Here is a 20,441-nt window from a genome sequence, read left to right as displayed (position 1 = left end):
GAGGAGTCAGCGGAGGCCCTTCATCCCATCAGCTGGATAAACTACTATTGAACTAGCTGGGGTGGCTGGTGCTTATGAAAACACTCGAAACTTTGAGATGTATGGATTTTTGTTTTTAAGGTGGATTTTTTTTTTCTCTCAGAGCCACAATAACAACAACAACATTATGAGTTCGCTCTACCCCAAACCCTCCTCCCTTTCAGCTCTTCCGTCCACACCGGTCATTCTCAGGCACTGAGCTCCTTTACGCAGCACTCAGCCTGCATGTGGACTGTTCTGCGTGGGAGGCAGGGTTCCCCTCACCATCAGGCATTACTCTGCGACAGAATTCGGTCCCCGGGGAACCCAGAGCACTGTGAGGTGGCTGCTGAGACTGGCTTCTTGAAAAAGGCCTTTATTGCTCTCGTGGGGAACGTCACCTAGGTCCCAAAGAGGCCTGGTCCCCGGCTGCCTCTGATTCCTGTGGTAATGCCCTGGCTCTTACCTCACCCCACCCTGGAACCCCAGCGTGGGCAGCCGGGACACTTTGTTGTCACCGCAGGTAGGCCGGAAGGCTCCTTCCCGAGTCTCCAAAATGCTGAACATGCCTTGCTTGGCAACCGCCATTAAACTAGGCAGTTTCAACTCCGGATCGACCTGGAAAGGAGAAGTGGGCTTTGAGCTCCGGGAGCTTCAAGAGGAGCATCTTCATACATTCGTCAGACCCTCCCAGTACCTGCCAAGGACAAGGGACCGTCCCAGGCACCCTGGGAGGAAATAAAGAGGCTCTGGGCCCTCAAAGAGCGTTATGGGCCCTGTTCTAGACGAGGCCCTGCGAATGTGAACGTGAGCCCTGCCACCGGCTGGGCGCCCGGCACCTTCCCATTGAGTCAGGCAGGCACAAGTCCACACCTGCAAGAGGGGAGCCCAGCAGAGCACTGTCAGGCGGGCCACGGGGGGCTGCTGTGCCCACGACTCATTCCGTCCTCCCTGCAGCCCCGCAAAGCAGCTCTCATCATTCTCATTTCACAGATGGGGAAACAGAGGCAGCGCAGAGAAGCCAGGCCGTGGCCCAATGTCACAAAGCTCCTACGTGGAGGACTGGCTGCGTAATTCGTGGGGTACACAAATTTGTGGATTTGTGGGGTTCACATAATCTGTGAAAAGTGAAATAGGGAGCCTTGGTTAGAGATTCAAGAATTTTGCAGTAATGACAGCTACGCCTTAAATCAAGCCTGGGGCCCTACTGAGCTTGGGGCCCCAGGCGGGTGCACGCGTAGGACGTCCATGCAGCCTACTTCCAGGCAAGGAGCTGCAAAGAATTAGGGGAGCACAGAGGAGGGAGGAAGGGACTAATCTTTGTGGGAAAGAAGAGCACAATGAAAAGCCTGGTTGGGAGACGTGGCAGTGAACTGGGCGCGAAATGTGGCTTCCGTTTCCTACAGACAGATGCGAGGCTGCCCTGGGGACCCTTCTGGACCAGAGCCAGGTGCAGCCAGGAGCTGGGGTTTCTCCTGAAGCCTCTGGGACTGAGGGGCCTGTCCCCGGAGCAAGCCGCCTGGACCCAAGGCAGGAAGGAATCCAGCTCTTCACCTCAACTTCTGCTGTCTGGAACCTTCTCCATCCCTCGATGAGCTCTGTGGCCTCTGGACCGACCGTGTCTGCACGATTCCCCATCGGTTTGGGATAACATCAATGCGAGTAACCATCGATGACCAAGCACCGGTGGCTTGAACCGGCGCAGGGTCTCTGTCTCACGGGCCGGGACTGGGACCAGAGCTTCCAGCGCCAGTTCACCTGCTGCACATCAAGAGTGGCTTCTCGGTGATTTTCTTGCTCCTTCCCTTGGGGCGTCAGCATTGCAGTTAGGAGGCGTCCCTGTGGCTCTAGCTGTGACTGCACCCAAAAGTAACTGCAGGGAAGCGAAGACACTGCGCCCCAAAGGGAAAGCAAAAGCTCCCTCGGAGTCCCCACCTCCCCTGACCCGCCCTGGGTCACCGGCCACCCAGAACTGCCAAGAAGGCCGGGGAAGCGCAACACGGGGACTGCCACTGAGCCCGCTGAGCCCCCCCCCCCCCCCCCCCCCGAACAAGCCCCACGTACCCGTGGCCAAGGAGCTGGGACTGGTACCTGCGCCCGAGCTCACCCGGCCCTTGTGCGTGACCCTGAAAGTCCTAGGGGGCTCCGAGGCCGGCTGGCCGGGCGTGACCCCAGGGGACCCCTGTCCCCGCGCTCTTCCCCCGGGCACCCCCCACTGCCTTGCAGGGCAGCGGTCCCCTGAGCTTGTATCCCGCCCCCGGGTCGCAGGCTCCCGCGCTGCCGCCGTGAAGAGGGAACCTACCCAAGGGGGCCGCCCCCAGAAGCGCCGCGACCCCCCACCCCTGGGCGTCCCCGACCCGCCGCTGGCTCAGCATCCCGGGGACACACACCCACAGGGGCTGAGGCAGCTGAGGCGCTGGGCGGCCACGTGGTGCTGGCACCTCCCCCCGCGGGCAGGGGCTGCCTTCCGCTCCCGGGACTCCGCCTTCCCTAGTGGGGTTCCGCGGGGAGGAGAGTGGGGGGGTGGCCCTGGGGAGGAGTTGGGGGGGTTCCGCGGGGAGGAGCGCGGAGGTTCCGCGGGGAGGAGCGTGCGGGGGTCCCGCGGGGAGGAGGATGGGGGGGGTCCCGCGGGGAGGAGCGTGCGGGGGTCCCGCGGGGAGGATGGGGGGGTCCCGCGGGGAGGAGCGTGGGGGGTCCCGCGGGGAGGAGGAGGGGGGGGTCCCGCGGGGAGGAGCGTGGGGGGGGTTCCGCGGGAGGGAGGGGGAGAGGGGAGGGGGAGTAGTATCCCGGGGTTCCGTGGGAAGGACCATGGGGTTCCGCAGGGAGGAGAGTGCAGGGTTTCTGTGGGGAGGAGTGCAGGGGTTCCCCAGGCAGGAGTGTGAGGGGTTCCGCGGGGAGGAGTGTGCGCGGGTTCCGGGGGTAGGAAAGTGTGCGGGTTCCCCGGGGAGGAGTGTATGGGGGTTCCATGGTGAGGACTAGGGGGGTTCCGCAGGGAGGAGCATAGTGGGGGTCCCTGGGGAGGAGCATGGGGGGGTTCCGCGTGGAGGAGTGTGCAGGGGGGGGTAGGGGGGTTCCGCGGTGAGGAGTCCGAGGGCTCCACCGGGAGGAGGAGGGAGTTCCGCGGGGAGGTGTGTGCAGGGGTTCCGCAGCAAGGAGTGCGGGGTTCCGCGGCGAGGAGTGCGGTGGGAAGGAAGCGCTGGCGCGGCGGCCAGTCCCTTCCCTGCCTTTTCTCTAGCATCTTCATTCCCGCTTATTAGCGTGATGCTCCCGGAGTCAAGATAATGATTTAAAAGCTCTAATTTTGTTACATTCTGAAGCCTGTCTGCCATCGAGGCTGATGGTAATGAGATTTGGAAAGGAGCCGGGCTCTTAGCCGGGGTCAATTCATCTCTGGGAGAAAGTGCTACCATCAAAACGCCCAGGAATTATTAGCACTTAGAGGACAGCTGAAGAGGCCTATTAACCTGAGATGCCAGGGGGAGTCCTGAAGTGTGAGGTGCAATTACATTTCTGCTTTATTTCCCCCCGGCTTCATATTTAAGGGTGAAAAAAAGATGGGTGAGTAAGAGCTTGCGGAAATCAATAAATATTTATTAGACCCCCAGAATGCCGTCATCCCACCTCATCTCTGTCATCCCACCTCATCTCTGCGTGCCGCACCCGCGTGCACGAATATATGAACACGGTAGCTCCCTAACACTTCTCAGCCCAGCCCTGGAGACAGCAGGCCCACCTGTTTTGCTACTTTTGTGTCTTAACCAAGGGGGAATTCAGGGCACAGCAAGGATACTTCCCTGTCTCTAGTTGGCGGTAGAGCAGGATTTAAGTCTGGATTTCCCAATTCCAGCATGCTGTCTGCACAAGCACATGCCAGCACTTTCTCTAGGTGCCAGGCTCTACATGGTGAGGCCAGGCGGCGAAAGCGCCAGCCTGTGGTCTCTTTTGCAACAGTGGGTCTCACTCTGCCTGCATGTTAGGCTCATCTGGGAAGAAAGAAAAGGAAAGAAAGAAAAGAAAGAAAAGAAAGAAAGAAAAGAAAGAAAGAAAGAAAGAAAGAAAGAAAGAAAGGGAAAAAATACTGAACCTGGGTCCAACTCCCAGAGATTCTGCTTTTATTAACTAAGGGCAGACCCAGACCCCATGAACTTCTAGACTGTGGGAGAGTGTTGTGTGCCCATCTCAGCTCCTCAATAACCAATGTTGCGATTGGCCAGTCCTCTGTGGCCTTAGCACGATGGCAAGATGCCTGCAGCAATAACCATCAGGAAACTGCAAAACTGAAGGTTCATCACTTATAGGGCCTGGAAATTATACACACGGCAGGTCCTATGTAGGGGGGGGGGGGAGGAAGCAAGGCAAGTGGGGGAGAGGGAGACCCCAAAGAGGCCTCAGGGTGGGAGCCTGCGTGGCTCGTGGTCTAGTTGTACATACGGCTGGCAATGTGTTTCTTTGAGATAGGCATCTTCAAAGTGGACGCTTAGGCACTCAAAGTTTATGTCGGGTCCTTGCATTACAAAATGCAAAAACAAAGTAAAAAGTAAAACAAGAACAGTCAAGATTTACACTGGAGAGAGAGAGAAGTAAAAACGTGGTAAGAGACCCATGATTTGAGGGGGGAGAGGGGCAGGAGGGGCTGTGGTTACTCTTTTTTTATCAATACAGGCAGTTACCCTGCCTGCTGCCAGGCCCTACCCCCTTCAATCCTACCAACCACCCTTTGAGCCAGGGGACATTGCTCACCCTTTGAGGGAACGTCATTGCAGAGTGAGACAAAGAGTTTGGAATGAAGAGGAACTGACTTCAAAACCAAGTTCTGCCGGTGGCTATTTGTGTGATGTTGAACAAGTCACTTAAACGTCTTTAAGTCAAATCTGTCTACTTTGTAAAATGGGATGTAAAAATTTGCCCTAAGTTAGGTTGTGTGAAGATCAAAGGGAAGAAAGTCTATCTTTGAACTTCGTAGGGTCTACTCCGTAGGCCATATAACATCATCCCAGTGATACTACAATGGGGGAGAAAACTGAAGCTCAGAGCCAGGAAGCCATCTGCCCAAGGTCACAGGCGGGGGACCCAGGCTTCCAGTGGGACAGACACACTCCTTTTGATATGATTCAGCACCGCTCCCTACACTGAATGGCCTATAATAGGGTGAAGCCACCAGAGGCACACTTTCAGGGCACCTGCTTGTCCAGAAGGCATTCGCGTCTTTTGGCCTCTGCCTAAAAGAGAAGGTAGGACAATTTCCGGGTGGAGAGAAGCTAGAGAGGCTTCCCATTGTCTTTGGATAGTGAACGTTTTGGGGCCAAAATGTTTCCAGGGCTTGGAGTATCACAGAATAGACTAAGCTCTCGATACAGTTGAGAATTTACATTCAGATAATTGAAGAATTTTAAAGCTGGAAGGCATATCAATCGTAGCTTTCACAGAAAAAAAAAAAAAAAGAAAGAAAGAAAATTGGAAAAACTCCAGAGGTAGAATGAGATTTAAGGTTTCTGAAGTAGTGCCTATAAAAAGACTTGCCAGGAAAACTAGGGCAGACTCTCCTTGCAGACAGCGGCCCTCGCCCATCCGCTGAAACAGTGGACAAGAGCTTTAACAAGTCAGAAGCAGCAGTTCTCAGCCGTGACTGCAAAGTAGAATCACTGGGGGAGCTTCACGAGACCCCAGAAGTGGGGCCCCACCCCAGAACAATTAAGTCAGAATTCTGGGGGTAGGGCCCAGCAGTCACAACTCCTCAGGCAATTCAACCAAGCAGCTAAAGCTGACCAAGGCCCCTCTGAAGCATCGTGCAAATATGAGTCATTAGTATGCAAGTGATCTAGGCCAATTACGGAATAAGGTGCCCACCTTCTGCCAAGGTTCCAATAAGGAACTTATTGGAACTAAGGGCTTTAGTCTATGGCAGGAGGGACCAGCTAAGCCTAAGGAGCTGATGGTCCGGAGGGAGATTAAGAGAGTCCCCAGTGTTTGCCCTTCTCCAGTGTGATCCAAGTGTAGACTACCATGGAAAAGTCATGACCTTCATTCGGTCTTCATCTGTTCTTTAATAAAGAAAATAAATAGACCTGCGCACAGGGAATATTTAAGGCCGCGGCTAGCAGCCAGGGGGGCAGGAGGTGGAGTGTGAGAAAACAGCAGCTTTAAAACCAGCTCCTCTTTTTTTTTTTTTCCCCCTCCTTTAAAACCTCTTCAAGAATGAGGATGAGTTGGTCTCTTCCAGGCCTGCAGCACACCCAGCTCTCACACACTATCTGCCACCTGCACTGAGGGTATGGACTCTTTTAAAAACAATGGATTTTCCAATTGTGTCTAAAAACTGCATGCTTGTTTTCAAAATTTGGAGATGAAAAACATAAACAGCTTAAACCTCCAAATAAATAAATAAACCAACAGTTTAAATCACCCATAATCTCATGGTCCAGAGGCAATTATTATTAATATTAACACTATTTTCTGCCTTTTGTCCTCATGATCATACGGATATTTGGTCGTGAAAACCGAAGCTCTCTTTCTTGTGTCACAGGTCACTCTTGAATAATAACTCAGAGCTGAAGCTTAGATCACAAAAGATTCCAATTCAAATACAGCTTATTTGGCTACAAGATCATTCCTCTTAGTGCCGTGTGTTTTCACATGATCCAATAGGCTGCCTGCTATACTTTTAAAAATTAATGAATTGTTGGGGAAATATATTCACCCCTAAGAAAGTTCTATGACAGCTGAAGCACAAGAATCCAAATCACAGTCCTGAAACATTGCAATTTTCCTGCTCATGGTGCCCAAGTTATGAGAGTGGGATAGTATTCAGGTCTCATGTGAGACCCCAGGGTCTGCGGAGAGCACCCTGGCCTCCTTCAGACTGATAGCTCCAGGAGCCAGACTTCTCTGGGACGCCCTGGGTGCCACCCCAAGAGCAGAGGCATGCAGTCTGAGCCAGAAACACACAGGTATGATCCGTTTCCTGTAACCGCCCCATAAATCACTCCTGGCAGGCATTTCCCTCAACCGGGGGGCCCTCAACCCCGCTTCCCCGAGGGTGGTGCTGAAAGATAAGCCCCAGAAATCAATTCGGGTGCATGAAAAAGAACCTCCAGGTATTTCCCAGTGAAAGAGTGTTCTGGTTCTCTCTTCCTACCCAACTTGCAAAGCAGAAGGCCTCCCCACTCCCCGCATTGCACTGCCTCCCTGACCCACTCCCCTTGATCAGCAAACCCATAGTCAGGAACAGGTATCTGCTCTATCTCGGGGCCATAACTAGGGGATGAGATGATCTGTCCTAGGGCCACAGAGTCACTTAAGTAACACTTGCTCATTTTCCTCAGCCCTACCCCCCCAAAGTCTGACTTCCTCTTTGATTTTTGTTTGTTTGTTTGTTTTAAATTGGCACCACTGATTTCTTGTAGAGGCCCTTGGTGGTCTGATTCTTCCCCAAGGACCGCACTCCTTGCATGTACTGCCCCCCCCAGCCATGCCCAACGCTGTGCAGCCCCCAGACACACCCGCTTCCTCTGGCCTCTGTGAATCGGTGCCCACTGTCTGTCCTTTCTTCCTGACACGCTCTTCCCATCTGGTATCTGCGAGAAATCAAGTTCAACGGCAAGTAATACCAACCGTGTTGCTGTGTCACAGCAGGCTGGAGGCTGGCAGGTGGCCCCACAATAGATGGTGAGCGCACAGGCCTGCAGGGCCCGGCTCCTATGGGGCTTGCCTCCTTTCTCAGCGATGCAGACGGTCCACAGGTGGCCCTGCCATCCAAGCCAGCACACCCACGGAGGAAGAGGTTAAGGGCACATGCACTGAGGTTGCTTTCCCTCAAAGAGCTTTCCAGAAAGTCCAACTGACAGCCTCCACTGACATTTCTATGCCCCCTGCCCCATCTAGACGGCAGGCAGGAAAAATGTACCATATATGGCCAAGCACATGAGGACCCCCAACAAAACGCAGGCCCACTTCTGAAGGAAGACAGGGAGACTGGAGGCTGAGCGGTTACTGGCGGTTTCTGTTCTACTAGGGCCCATCTTAGGGCTTGACTCAGGGGGCACCTCTTCCAAGAAGCCCTCCATGCCTTGCACGGGCTCACTTATGAGCCCTTCTTGATCTCCCAGTGCCCTCTTCGTGACTCTGGGTCAGCATTTAGGTAGAAGGTTTCTTGACCATCGCTCCTCAGAACGTGAGCAAAGGGAACAAAAGAGTGCTTTATTCATCTGTGTCCCTAGCCCTCCAGCACCTGACAGGGGCTAAGAGTAAAATTTTTTGTGTGTGATTACTGTTTTATTTTATTGTAGTAGGCTAATGATGGACCCCAGGCATGCCCACGTCCTAATCCCCAGGTCCTGGGAATGCTACTTTCTATGGCCGAGTCTTGGCTCACGGGATTGAGCTCAGGATCTTAAGATGGGGAGGTTGTCCCGCGTTACCGGGCAGGTCCCAGGTGCACTGGCATGAATCTTTAGAAGATGGGGCAGGGACAGATTTGGCACAGACGTATAGAGGGGAGGGTGATCTAAAAGGAAGGTGAACACGCTGGCTTTGGAGACCGGAATGATACAGCCCCAACCCCAGAGAGAGGCCCAGAAGCTTCTCCAGAAGCTGGGATTGGCGAGGAAGGACCGTCTGCTGGAGCCTCCAGACAGACATGGCCCTACCGCCACCTGGATTTCAACCTCGTGCTACTACTTCCAGATTTCTGACCTCCAAAACCATGAGAGAATACATTTCTGCTGTTTGAAAGCACCCACCAAGTTTATGGCTGTTTAAATTTGTTACCGCAGCCCTGGGAAAATATCACGCTTATTTAGCACTTTAAAAAGTCATTATTGAACATAACTGTGTAGAGAAACACAACAAATACATATGTGTGTGTGTATGTGCCTTAGTTTGGGTTCTCCAGACGCAAACCTGAGACAATGACATCGACGCAGGTGGTTTATCAGGGAGGTAAACTGAGGAAACGCCTGTAGGGGAGCGAGTCCATGAGACATAAATGGGAGGGAGCCATACAAGGTGCTTGCGTGAGCACACCCACCACCATCAGGACCTGCTGAAAGGCGCAGGACACACCTCAGAGTCACCCCTTATGAAAGAGGAATCTGGGTATTTTCTTCCAATTTCTGGTCATTGTGTCAACAGCTGCCTCTGGAGCCGAGTCAAAGATACTTGCAGTGTGAGGCATCAGCATGTTTGGGAAGGCGAGGTGGCTGAGGGGTGTGCGCAGGGCACCTGCAGACCTGCTGGGGATGGGTCACGAGCAGGTGGTCTTCCCTGCACATGTGTGGGAGGCGGCCATGGGGCACAGTGTGTGAGAGCAGGGGCTCGGGGCTCTAACCGACCTCCCGTCATAGTCTTATCTGTAAAATGGGAATAGCAATTGCTTCCTGACTCATGAGATAGGAGGAGTAAAAAATACATATAAATATAAAACTGTGTATAAAATATGAATATACATTATATTTATTAAAGCGCTTATAGTGATGCAGACACTCTTTCAAGTGTTTTATACAAATGGCTGGTTTAATCCTCAGTAATCCTAAAAGGCTGGAGGTATTATTACTCCTAGTTGCCTATGAGGAAATCAAAGCACTAGCTAGTTAAGTAGCAGAGAGAGGATTTGGTCATCTCATACTAATTCCTAATCACGACGGAGTATGGCCTTCTTTCGATGAAATAATATGACCTGATTTGAGGTAATAACTACCTGGTTGGTAACAGGCTCTCATAATAGTATTGTTGTTGTTGTTGTTCCTGTCATTATTGTTTACTACTGCTACCTCTAGGCACATGTGGCTACTACAGACACTCTCCGAGCGCTCTTCTCCAGCCACACTGGAGGGCGGGTGGGAAACAAATGCTACCCAAAGCAGAGAGAGCCCCCTGCTGAAGTCATGTGAATGCACTGAGCAGTCCCACGGGCCTTGACCGTCTTGGAGGCAAGGCAGGTGAAGGTGAGCGGAGCACTCTGACGCTGCTCTACCTCAAGCAAACCAACCTTAGGTACATGGTGTGGCCCCAGAGTCCTACTGACATGAGGGCTGTGTTAATATTTATACTCAGATGAATGCTACCCCTCCAGGGTTTTATAGCTCAAAGTTTCTATTTATGATGAGACTTTTAAAGATAGATGCATATGCACAATTTTCCAGTCCACATGTCAGTGGAAATAAGTGGCTATAGACACCTGTCTTTTTTTTTTTTTTTAAGATTTTATGTATTTGTTCATGAGAGACACACAGAGAGAGGCAAAGACACAGGCAGAGGGAGAAGCAGGCTCCCCAGGGGGAGCCCAATGTGGGACTTGTTTGCAGGACCCCGGGATCATGACCTGAACCAGAGGCATATGCTCAACAGCTGAGCCACTCAGGTGTCCCAGACACCTCTCTTCTCTAGCTGGGATATTAGCAGGTTTCCCTGGCTAGGCCTCACTTCACTATCTTTATTCCAGTCCAGCCATCAGGACCCTGAAGTGAAGAAGCCAGCAGAAGCAGGGTTACCAGTTCACCAGACTGCAGGGCACCAGTCCCTGCAGGCTTGTGAAAGGAGGAGAGGGCCCCCTGGAGTTGTGCAATGTCATGGCACAGAACAGAAATACAAATTAGATGGAGCTCCAGCTTCAGCTCCTTATGCTCTCAATACAGGCCTAGCTAGCACAGTTGGGCAAGCAGAAGGGCCCAGCCTAGTGACCTCAGCTTCCTGAGAACCTGGGCGATGCAGCTGAGCTCCATGCCTCGGTGTGTTCTCATCTCCAGAGCAAGGTTGATGAAGCACACATGGCTTTGCTGTGAGATGATGCATGTAACTTGCTTAATGTGACTCTTGGTTTTTGGAAAACGTTAAATAATATCTGTTGTCATTTTTATTATAAGCATCCCACACATTGCTGTGCCACCTTAACAATCTCTGTGGGTTGTGTGACAAATGAAGAAGAGACTCCTAAGAAGTTCATCAACTTGTCTAAGCCCTGGAGTCTCACTCCAGACTGGGGCAAGAATGGAATTCAGGGATGTTATTTCTACCAAGCCCTTTGAGATCATAGTGTGAATACTATAATCAGTGGGAAAAGCCAGAAAGGTTAGTCTTCCCTGGTGGATAAGATGTAATGCTTTTAAATGAATCAGGCAACGTAAAGGTGCCAGGGCTTATCCACGGTATTAGTCAGGGTTCTCTGGAGAATAGAACCAATGCCAAAAGAGAGAGATTTATTATTATAAGCAATTGGCTCATGCGATTGTGGGAGCCGTCAAGTCCAAAGTCTGCAAGGCAGGTGGAAGACCGGAGACCCAGGGAAGAGTTTGCGTTGTAGCCGAATCTAAACACAGTCTGCAGGCAGAGTACCCTCCTCCCCCTGGGAGCTCAGTCAGTCGGCTTTCATCCAAGGCCTTCAAATGATTGGATGAGGCCCACCCACATTATAAGGAGTGATGTGCCCTACTCAAAGTCTACCGATTTAAATGTTAATCGTGTCCAGGGGCATCTGGATGCTCAGCTGGTTACGCATCCTACTCTAGATTTCAGGGCATGATCTCAAGGTCACGATCTCAGGCTGGAGAGATCGAGCCCTGCGATGAGCCCCATGTCTGGCTCCACACTGAGCATGGAGCCTACTTAAGATTCTTTCTCAGCCCCTGCCCCTCCACCCCCCACCCCTGCTTTCACTTTTTCTCTCTAAATATAAAAAATTAAATACATAAATAAATATTCATTTTATTTTTAAAAATCTTTTCCCAGAAACATCTGGACTGGTGTCTAACCAAATATCTGAGTACTCTGGACTTGCCAAGTTGACACCTAAAATCAACCATCACACCCAAAAAGATGAAATATTTCAGTATGACCCTTCCCCAGCAAGCACCCACAGCGATAGATTTTTTTATTTCTGCTAGATCTTTTTTTAAAGATTTATTTATTTATTTACTTATTTATTTAGGAGAGCGAGTGCGCAGATGAGCAGAGGGAGGGGCAGAAGGAGAGGGAGAAGCAGACTCCCCACTGAGCAGGGAACCCCCACAAGACAAGGGGGTTCTGGGATCCCAGGGTCCTGGGATTATGCCCTGAGCTGAAGACAGACCCCTTACTGACTGAGCCACCCTGGCAGCCCTATTTCTGCTGGATCTTTATGGACAAATGAACTTGGAAGTTCCTCCAGCAGTCTAGAACAATCTGAACAGCATGGTGCTGTGGGGCAAGCTGAGGTCTGGGAGGGTGAGAGAGAAAGAAGCCTATGGATTGCTGAACTACCTTTGCAAGCACTGTTCCCCATGCCAACAAGTCTGCTCTCCTGTTTCTTCTTGCTTGCCCAGCTCTTGTATACTCTCTTGGAGGCCACTTCTGGGGAACCTTCCCTAATACCCCAGGATAATGCTGGTTTTCCTATTAAATATCCTCTGGCAGCCAGCACACTCCCCGAGTATGTAAGTCTGTGATTGCTTAACAGCATGTCAGTTTCTCACACTGAATTCTCTTCATTCTCTTCTTTCTTTTTTTTTTTTTTTTTTGAGAGAGAGATATTGAGGAGAGGGGCAAAAGGAGAGGGAGAAAGAAAACCTTAAGCAGGCTCCACACTCAGTGCAGAGCCCAACGAGGGGCTCAATCTCACGACCTGAGCCAAAACCAAGAGTCAGATGCTTAATCAGACTGAGCCACCCAGGGATCCTACTCCCACTGAATTCACAGTGTCTTGGGGACTATGCTCCAAAAACACTTCTTGCATAGATGGATGAGTGTTATGGACCGCATGGTTGTACCCTCTGCCCCAAAACCTACACTTTGGAACCTAACTTCCAGTGGGCGATATCAAAAGGTGGGACCTTTGGGGGGAAATGACGTTTCAATGAAGTTGTGAGGGTGGAGCCCTCACAATGGGATTAGTGTCCTCCCAAGAAGAGAGAATCTAGCGCTCCCTCTGCCATGTGAGGATACAAGGAGACGGCCATCCGCGAACCAGGTGGAGGGCTCTCACCAGACACTAGTCCTGCTGCACCTGCTCTTGGACTCCCCAGCTTCCAGAACTGTGAGAAGCAAAATGCTGGTGAAGCCGCCCAGCGTACGGCCTTCTGTTAGGGCAGCTTGAACTAACCAAGAGAGAGAAGCAAACAAGAGAAGGAATGTCTTTGGAAGGCTAGGGAGGAGGGCTCATCATTACAAAACTGGCCAAGGGGGTTTCAGATGCAGGACCGCAGAACAACGTTCTCCCTGTCTTAGTCTACTTGGGCTCTTATAACAACAAGCCACAGACAGGGCATCTTATAAGCAAGAGGAACTTAATACTCCCAGTTCTGGAGGCTGGAAGCCCAAGTCAGGGTGCCAGTGTGATCAGATGAGGGTCCTCTTCTGGGTCACGTCCTCGCATGGTGGAAGGGGCAAGGGAGCTCTTCAGAGCCTCTTTAACAAGGCAGCAACCCCACACATGATGGGTCTATCCTCATGATTAAAATACCTCCCACAGGCCCCACTTCCTAATACCATGATGCTGGGCGTTAGGATTTCAATATATGAATTTGGAAGGGAGAAAAACATTCAGACCATGACATTCAGGTTCTCTGGCAGCAGGTCAGGGATATTTTTTTCTTGCCCCCTAAACCTTTGGAGCCGAACAGCCTCCTTCCCACACTCGACCTCTCCCCCTTCTCAGCTACAGGAGAGCATCACCATGCAGAGCTGAGGCGAGCCACTCCTGGCCAGGCTCACATGCTCTGTCTGGGTCCAGTCAATGTGCTTGTGAGTGTGGATGGTGCCGACAGCAAGGGCCAGGCGCTCTCACTTCCCAGCAGCCCCCACGGGAGCCTGGAAAGCATGAGTGGACCTCCGTACATGAACTTCCTCCTGCTTCTGAGAACAGACAGTAGCCTGACATTTCCAGCCCAGGAGAGGCTCAGCACCTTTAACTGCTACCTGCACTCGAGCCTACGCAGATACCCAAAACTTGCTCTCATGGCGGGAATGCCCTACGTGTGCCATCTGCAAAGGCTTCTGTATCACTGGAGCATCAGAAAATCCTAGGGCATTTCTGCTTTCTCGTTCCCGGGGCCTCAGGCCTTGCTGCTAGCATCCAGCTGCCTCACCAGGCTGCTCTGAGGTGCAGGGGTGTGTGTGGACGTGTGTTGCAGGGGGTGGGTGGATGTGGATGTATGTGGGGGGCTATGTATTATACACACACACACACACTCATGTGTGTCACAAAAAAGCCAGACATTAAGCAAGACATACCCTGGGCTCCCAGTGATTCTGTGTCATGATACTGATCATTATAATCATTATAATATTAGCCACCCGCTGCTTCAGGATGCCGGTAAGGATTAATGGGATGCTGCTAACAAAGTGCCGTGAGTCCTTGGGGAAAGCTCTTTAGCAGGCACTGGTTTGAACCTCTTTCGGGTGGGAAGGAAAATATAAACTAGGAATGGAGCCACATCTGGCCACTGCCCTGCCATGTCTTAGCTTTGGGGCCTTAGGCCAGGATTATATCCTGACTCTGATTCCTCCTCCATAAAATGGGCTCATAGGGTATGTCTGTTTTCTCCCCTGGGGACTGGGCAGGACAAAAAAAAGAGATCGTGTGAGTGAAGACCCTATGAAAACTGGCAAGCTTGGGACATATCCCCAAGCTTGGCACTGTCAACTCTCAGGCCAGGTCCCTGCACCACCAGGTTGGGGATCCACTGGCAGCTCTTCCTCAGAAGTCCCTATGTTTGTTCAAACGTGACTCACTTTCTTCACCTCCACTGGTGCTGGGAGGGGTCCTTTGGATGAGTGGCTTTAGGCTAAAAGGAGCACACGGGGAGGATCTAGCCCTGTTCTCTATGTCCTCAGCGTCTGTGCCCAGGTGATGTGTCCCTCCCCAGTCGACAGCTAAGGACTCTCTGAAAATCCAGATGGTACCTTCCCATGGGGTCCCTGCGTGGAGCCACTCTCGCAGCAGGATAGGGCTAAACATTTACTGATTTCCCAGAGGCAGGATCGCCTTCCCTTTGGAAGACTCCTTTCTCCAAAGGGACTCCTGAGCCCTAGGTCACTAGTGGTTGGTGTACATAGGGAGCAGAAGGTAGACCCAAAAGCCGCCAACTCCCAGGGAGGACGGGCTTGGGAAACCCTTGGGAAGAGAAACCGGAGCAGGGTGACAACAGAAGCGACCATCTCCTGTCCCTCACCGTAGTTTCCTAGCCCTGAGATCCTCAAGTGGTCTCCTGACGCCCAAAGAAAACGTCACCCACAAGGTTTCACTTAGAGGACACGAAAAGTACTTTTCCAGAGTATCTATTGCTCCTGTCCACAAAGCCTGACCGCAGTTTTCAAAATCCAGTTAGGCTGAAAACATTCCTTTCCCCTAAGAAGCGTTCACTGCCCCCACCGTGGCCAGAGTACCAACGGCAACCATCCTTCATCCCCTCCAACTAGTCCTGTTTCCCTAGGTTCAGAGAATCATCATCATCACTACCACTGGCACCGATTCACCACTCCTCTATACCAGGCAGGGTGCTGAGGTACACGAATCTCTCTCTTCATTCTGGAAATTACCCTATGACAGAAGTTCTATTACCGGCCTAATTTTACAGGTGAAGCTCAGAGAGCTTAAGTAACTTTCCCCAGATGAGCATCTGAGCAGCTGCACTGGGACTCAGCCCCAGGTCCCCCAAAACTCATGCTGTGAACTTCTTCCCTGTTTTGCTTCTCTTGGGCATAACAGAGTAGTTCCTTGACCATAGTTCCACGGAAGCCAACCAGAAGGATATGGGCGTGCAAGCTGTATATTCATTCTTTCTGACTCAGTGCCTGATTCTGGAACGTCTGCCCCAGGCTCTTTCAGTTCCTGAACATGCAGACTTCATTTTATTTTTAATTTTTTAAAGATTTTATTTATTTATTCATGAGAGACACACACAGAGAAACAGAGAGAGAGAGAGAGAGAGAGAGAGGCAGAGACACAGGCAGAGTGAGAAGCAGGCTCCATGCAGGGAGCCTGATGTGGGACTCGATCCTGGCACTCCAGGATCACGCCCTGGGCCAAAGGCAGGCGCTAAACCACTGAGCCACCCGGGCTGCCTGCAGACCTCATTTTAACTAAAAGTTCTGTGGAGACAATGAACCAGAGGGTCTAGAGCAAATTTGCTGCCTCTTGTCTCCAGAGCTGCCTGCAACTATATCAGGAGTGAAGAGGCACAGCCAAATTTTAGCAGAACTCGGTCAAAGGAATCATTCTTATAGAGTTTCAGTTCTAGACTCCAATAGTCTCAGAGTATTGCAACGTATTATCTCTCTAAGGGGCCGCCTCTGACTTGCAGCCTAGAAGTGTTCCAGAAATCAACCAGCTCCAGGCAAATGCTGGGCTAAACCTCTAGTCCTTCATCGGCCCACGTCCTAGCACTTTTCTATTTCCAGAGGGTGATTTGCTCTGATTCCAGGACACATCAATACCCCACGTCTCAGCTACTCAACACCAGCTGCTGGTAGCAGGGTTTGAAAAATGCCTCCCAGATTTTAAGTATCCGGAGTGGTTTGCAGCAGCGCTCCATCAGCTCGATGACACACGCAAGAGTCGAGATATATGTGAGCTCCTGGTGCAAACCATTCTTCACCCAGGTGCCGTGCGAGAGCCGACTCGACGTGAGGTTCATCCCTCCATTCGGCCCACCAGCCATCACAGAGCAACCCCAGTGCCTACAAGCCCGGGCTGGGCCTGTCCCTCACCTCCGCTGGAATGCAGATGTGGGGCTGAGCAAGTGGGTGGGGGACCCTGGCATCTATCTCCCAGGGGAGGACGCGGAGCTCGGTTTCCTGGGAAGGTCCAGAACAGAACACCGGCCACGTGGGCTAAGCTGAAGGCTTCTCTGCTACCCTTGCTGATTTATGCCTTCGGCTCTTGCCCCAGGACTCTGCACTGGCTTAGGAACTTTGGGTGCTGTGGGTCAGGACTAGGGAAAGCAGGGACCCAGTGACACCTCTGAGCCGGGGCCGGGCTGCCGAGAGAATTCTAAACCCAAGTGTTTTGGGTTTTGGTTGCGCTCTTTCCCCTCCTTCCCTCCCTCTCTCTCTGCCCCACCCCCACCACAACACATTTTCAAAATAACATTTTTCTAATTACAAAACCAGTACATAGAGGGGTGCTTGGGTGGCTCAGGCAGTTGAACGTCTGACTCTTGGTTTCAGCTCAGGTCATGGTCTCACGGGTCCTGAGATCGAGCCCCACGCTGGCCTCCACACTCAGTGGGGAGTCGTCTGCTTGGGATGCTCTCCCTCTGCCTCCTCCCACTCACACTCCTGTGTGGGCACACTCTGTCCCTCTCTCTCTCTCTCAAATAAATAAATAAATCTTTAAAAAGAAAAAAAGTGTATATCAAAAAAAAAAAGAAAAGAAAAGAAAAAGAAAAAAACCACTAAGAAAACCGTCTATCCTCCCACCCAGAGATGGCTGCAATTAGCATTCTGATATTTGTACTTCCAGTACATTTTTAGTGCAATCTACTTGATTGTATTTTTCTGTAAGTAAGAAGAGAGTTAAATAGTGATATGCCTGTACAGTCCTACCTGGTTTTTAAAAGAATTTTTTTTAAAAAATAACATATTGTAAACACCTTACGAGGTCTGTCTGCAGGCAGGGGCTCCTCGGGTAAGCGCTTGGGGCTCTCCTTAGCCCCGTATTCCCTGACTCGAGTCTCTGCCAGGCTAGAGGGACATGGGTCAAATCACTGACCTCTAGGCCGAGGCTCTCCTTGCTGTCAGGAAGCCGCGATTCTCCCCGTGGTCAATTGTCATGCCTGGCAATTCGTCCACAGGGCACCGCTCTCCATCTTCGGCGGGCACACACTATTTATCTGGGATGTTTTTTACAATGTCCAGAGATACTGATTTCCCAGATCTACAGGCACAAAAAACCAGGTCTAGTACTTGCAACAATTCCCAAGCCATAGTCTATAAATTTCCAGCGTCGACTTAAGTGTGGAATGAAAATTATGGAGTCCATTTAAAGGTCTTGGTTCTGGGGAGCCCCCAACACGCCCATTCCTCTACCCCAACGCCCAGCAGCTCAGCCAATTACCTTAAGGCAACCACCACTGAGAGGTCAAAGGTTACACAGGGCAGCCTCAGGATTTATGTCCACCTCGGGACTCACTGACCCTCATCGACTTCTTTTATGAGTCAGGACCAGGAAGGGACCATCAATATTGTTACAACTGGGTCGGAAGCCCACTCGTCCACCATGTGGGACATACCACCCGAGGCATAAACAGACGGCTCTCTGGCTTCAGAGGCTCCTTACTCCACTAGGCTCCTTTAGATGAGAAATGGGTATAAGTTGTAAGCATATTGATCATTTGAGGTGTGCATTAAGTGTAACTGGATTTAATATACATACTTTAGGTTCTCACTGCATCAACAGAGGAAGGTTAATCTTAGCCATCCTCAAGATTCCCCACTTTTTCCAAGTTTGGAGGGGCCAGTGAAATATTCTAGTAGATGTCTGACAATCAGCTCTCTGGGGCGGAGAAGGGGAGCGGCAGGGAAATATGCATATACATGTGTACATAAATTTATTTTAAATTTTACTGACATAGGGACGCCTGGGTGGCTCAGCAGTTGAGCGTCTGCCTTAGGCTCAGGGCGTGATCCCAGGGTCCTGGGATCAAGTCGCATATCAGGCTCCCTGCAAGGAGCCTGCTTCATCTCCCTCTGCCTGTGTCTCTGCCGCTCTCTGTGTGTATCTCATGAATAAATAAATAAAATATTTTTAAAAAAATAAAATAAATTTTACTGACATAAAGGATGCACGACACAATTTTAAAATAATCGTAAAATATGCAATATTTTGCACTTTGAATTCCACACAGCTGCACAGAATGCCTTCCCTGGTTTTGCTGAACTCTTGTACCCCTAGGCAGCCTATGGTTGTGATGCAGCCATTATTTACCAAAATCAGATTACAACAAGAAGCCACCACATCACTAATGAATGTGTGTGATTTCCATATGAATGTTGGTATTTTATGTTAACAGATACAAGTGAAACAACAAAGGTAAATGTCAGAATATCACTCACTCATAAGTGATGCGAACTGGATAATGATCTTACAATACTAAAAGAATATTCCATCAGTACTGTGTGCTAACACAAGGTAACAGCTACACACATGACACACTTTAACAAAAAAAAAAAAAAAAGATTTTATTTGTTTATTTGAGAGAGAGCCTGAGCAGGAGGCAGGGAAAGGGAGAAGCAGGCTCCCCACTAAGCAGGGAGCTCAGCTCAGGGGCCAATCCCAGGACTCTGAGCCAAAGGCCTGACCTGAGCCAAAGGCAGATGCTCAACCAACCAACTGAGCCACCCAGGCACCCCCACATGACATACTTTTAAGTTTAATTTGCCTTATTAGCATTTTTTCCATCACCTTCTTCAGTCTGTTCTAGACAATCAAAAAACCAGGAAATCAAGCCCTGATTCCCAGCATTTGTCGATCCCTGAGGTGCAAACACTCCCATCCATAGCTAATTTCAAGCTACCAACATGACATTCTTCTGGAGGAGATGCTTACCATTATTTAGTATTTCCACCATCCAAATAGAGATACAGATTTATAGATAGGTAAATAACTTCAAGAATGCATATAATAGTAAAATAATTAGAAAGTGATGAGTTTGGGGTATTTATTGCCTTTGTTCTCTATATAATTTATCTAATTATCAGTTCACATAATTTGATTTTAACAATAGCTGTATCGGGGATCCCTGAGTGGCTCAGCGGTTTGGCGCCTGCCTTCGGCCCAGGGTCTGATCTTGGAGACCCGAGATCGAGTCCCACATCGGGCTCCCTGCATGGAGCCTGCTTCTCCCTCTGCCTGTGTCTCTGCCTCTCTCTGTCTCTCATGAATAAACAAATTAAAAAAAAAAAAACAGCTGTATCTAACAATCAGCTCACAAAACTCCTGAAACTTCAATAACTAGCTCTTGTGAGCTGATATACACGGGGCCTGAGCACTGTCAAATGGTTGGATCTGGTGGGCATTCTTTCTAGCTATTGCCGTCTATCCATAATGACACCTGCTAAGAATTCTCGCTGACATCTAGCTTCTGGTCATTGGTCTAAGCAAGGTCACTGCTATGTCTTGATTTCTCTACACACTGTCTTCTCCAGATACACGAGTTCTCCCTCAGTTCACTTCCATGGATAAATGGAGATGCAGATTTTAAAACTCATTAGGACAGCTGGAGAATCTTCTAGTAATACGTAATGCTTTCTGCTCCATTAAATGTACTAAATAGACTCATATCTATTTAAGTTTATTTTTGGACTCTATGCTGTTCCATTGGTCTGCTTGCTTTTTTATGCAGCAGAATCACACTGCTTTAAACTCATTCTGTGTTTTACAAGTTGGTTGGCTGTTCTCTTTCACTGCTATTCATTTTTCAGTAATATCCTAACTATACTTTTGTGCTTTTTTT

General features: G+C 50.3%; 1 protein-coding gene and 1 long non-coding RNA gene across 4 annotated transcripts in view; one reads left to right on the top strand and one right to left on the bottom strand.

The window, feature by feature from the left end:
• The window catches only part of LOC121477124, a 63,380-nt gene that overhangs the window by 15,515 nt on the left and 27,424 nt on the right, over nucleotides 1-20,441 (bottom strand). For all 3 annotated transcript variants that reach the window (XR_005984101.1, XR_005984100.1, XR_005984102.1), the window contains exon 3: nucleotides 485-636. This is a non-coding gene — a long non-coding RNA (uncharacterized LOC121477124). The remainder of the gene's footprint in view (nucleotides 1-484; nucleotides 637-20,441) is intronic.
• Nucleotides 1-20,441, top strand: part of SIAH3 (siah E3 ubiquitin protein ligase family member 3) — a 66,476-nt gene that overhangs the window by 21,926 nt on the left and 24,109 nt on the right. The window lies entirely within an intron of this gene.

Source organism: Vulpes lagopus, chromosome 16 (genome assembly GCF_018345385.1).
Source record: "Vulpes lagopus strain Blue_001 chromosome 16, ASM1834538v1, whole genome shotgun sequence".
Lineage (NCBI taxonomy): Eukaryota > Metazoa > Chordata > Mammalia > Carnivora > Canidae > Vulpes > Vulpes lagopus.
This window is presented reverse-complemented; position numbering and strand designations above follow the sequence as displayed.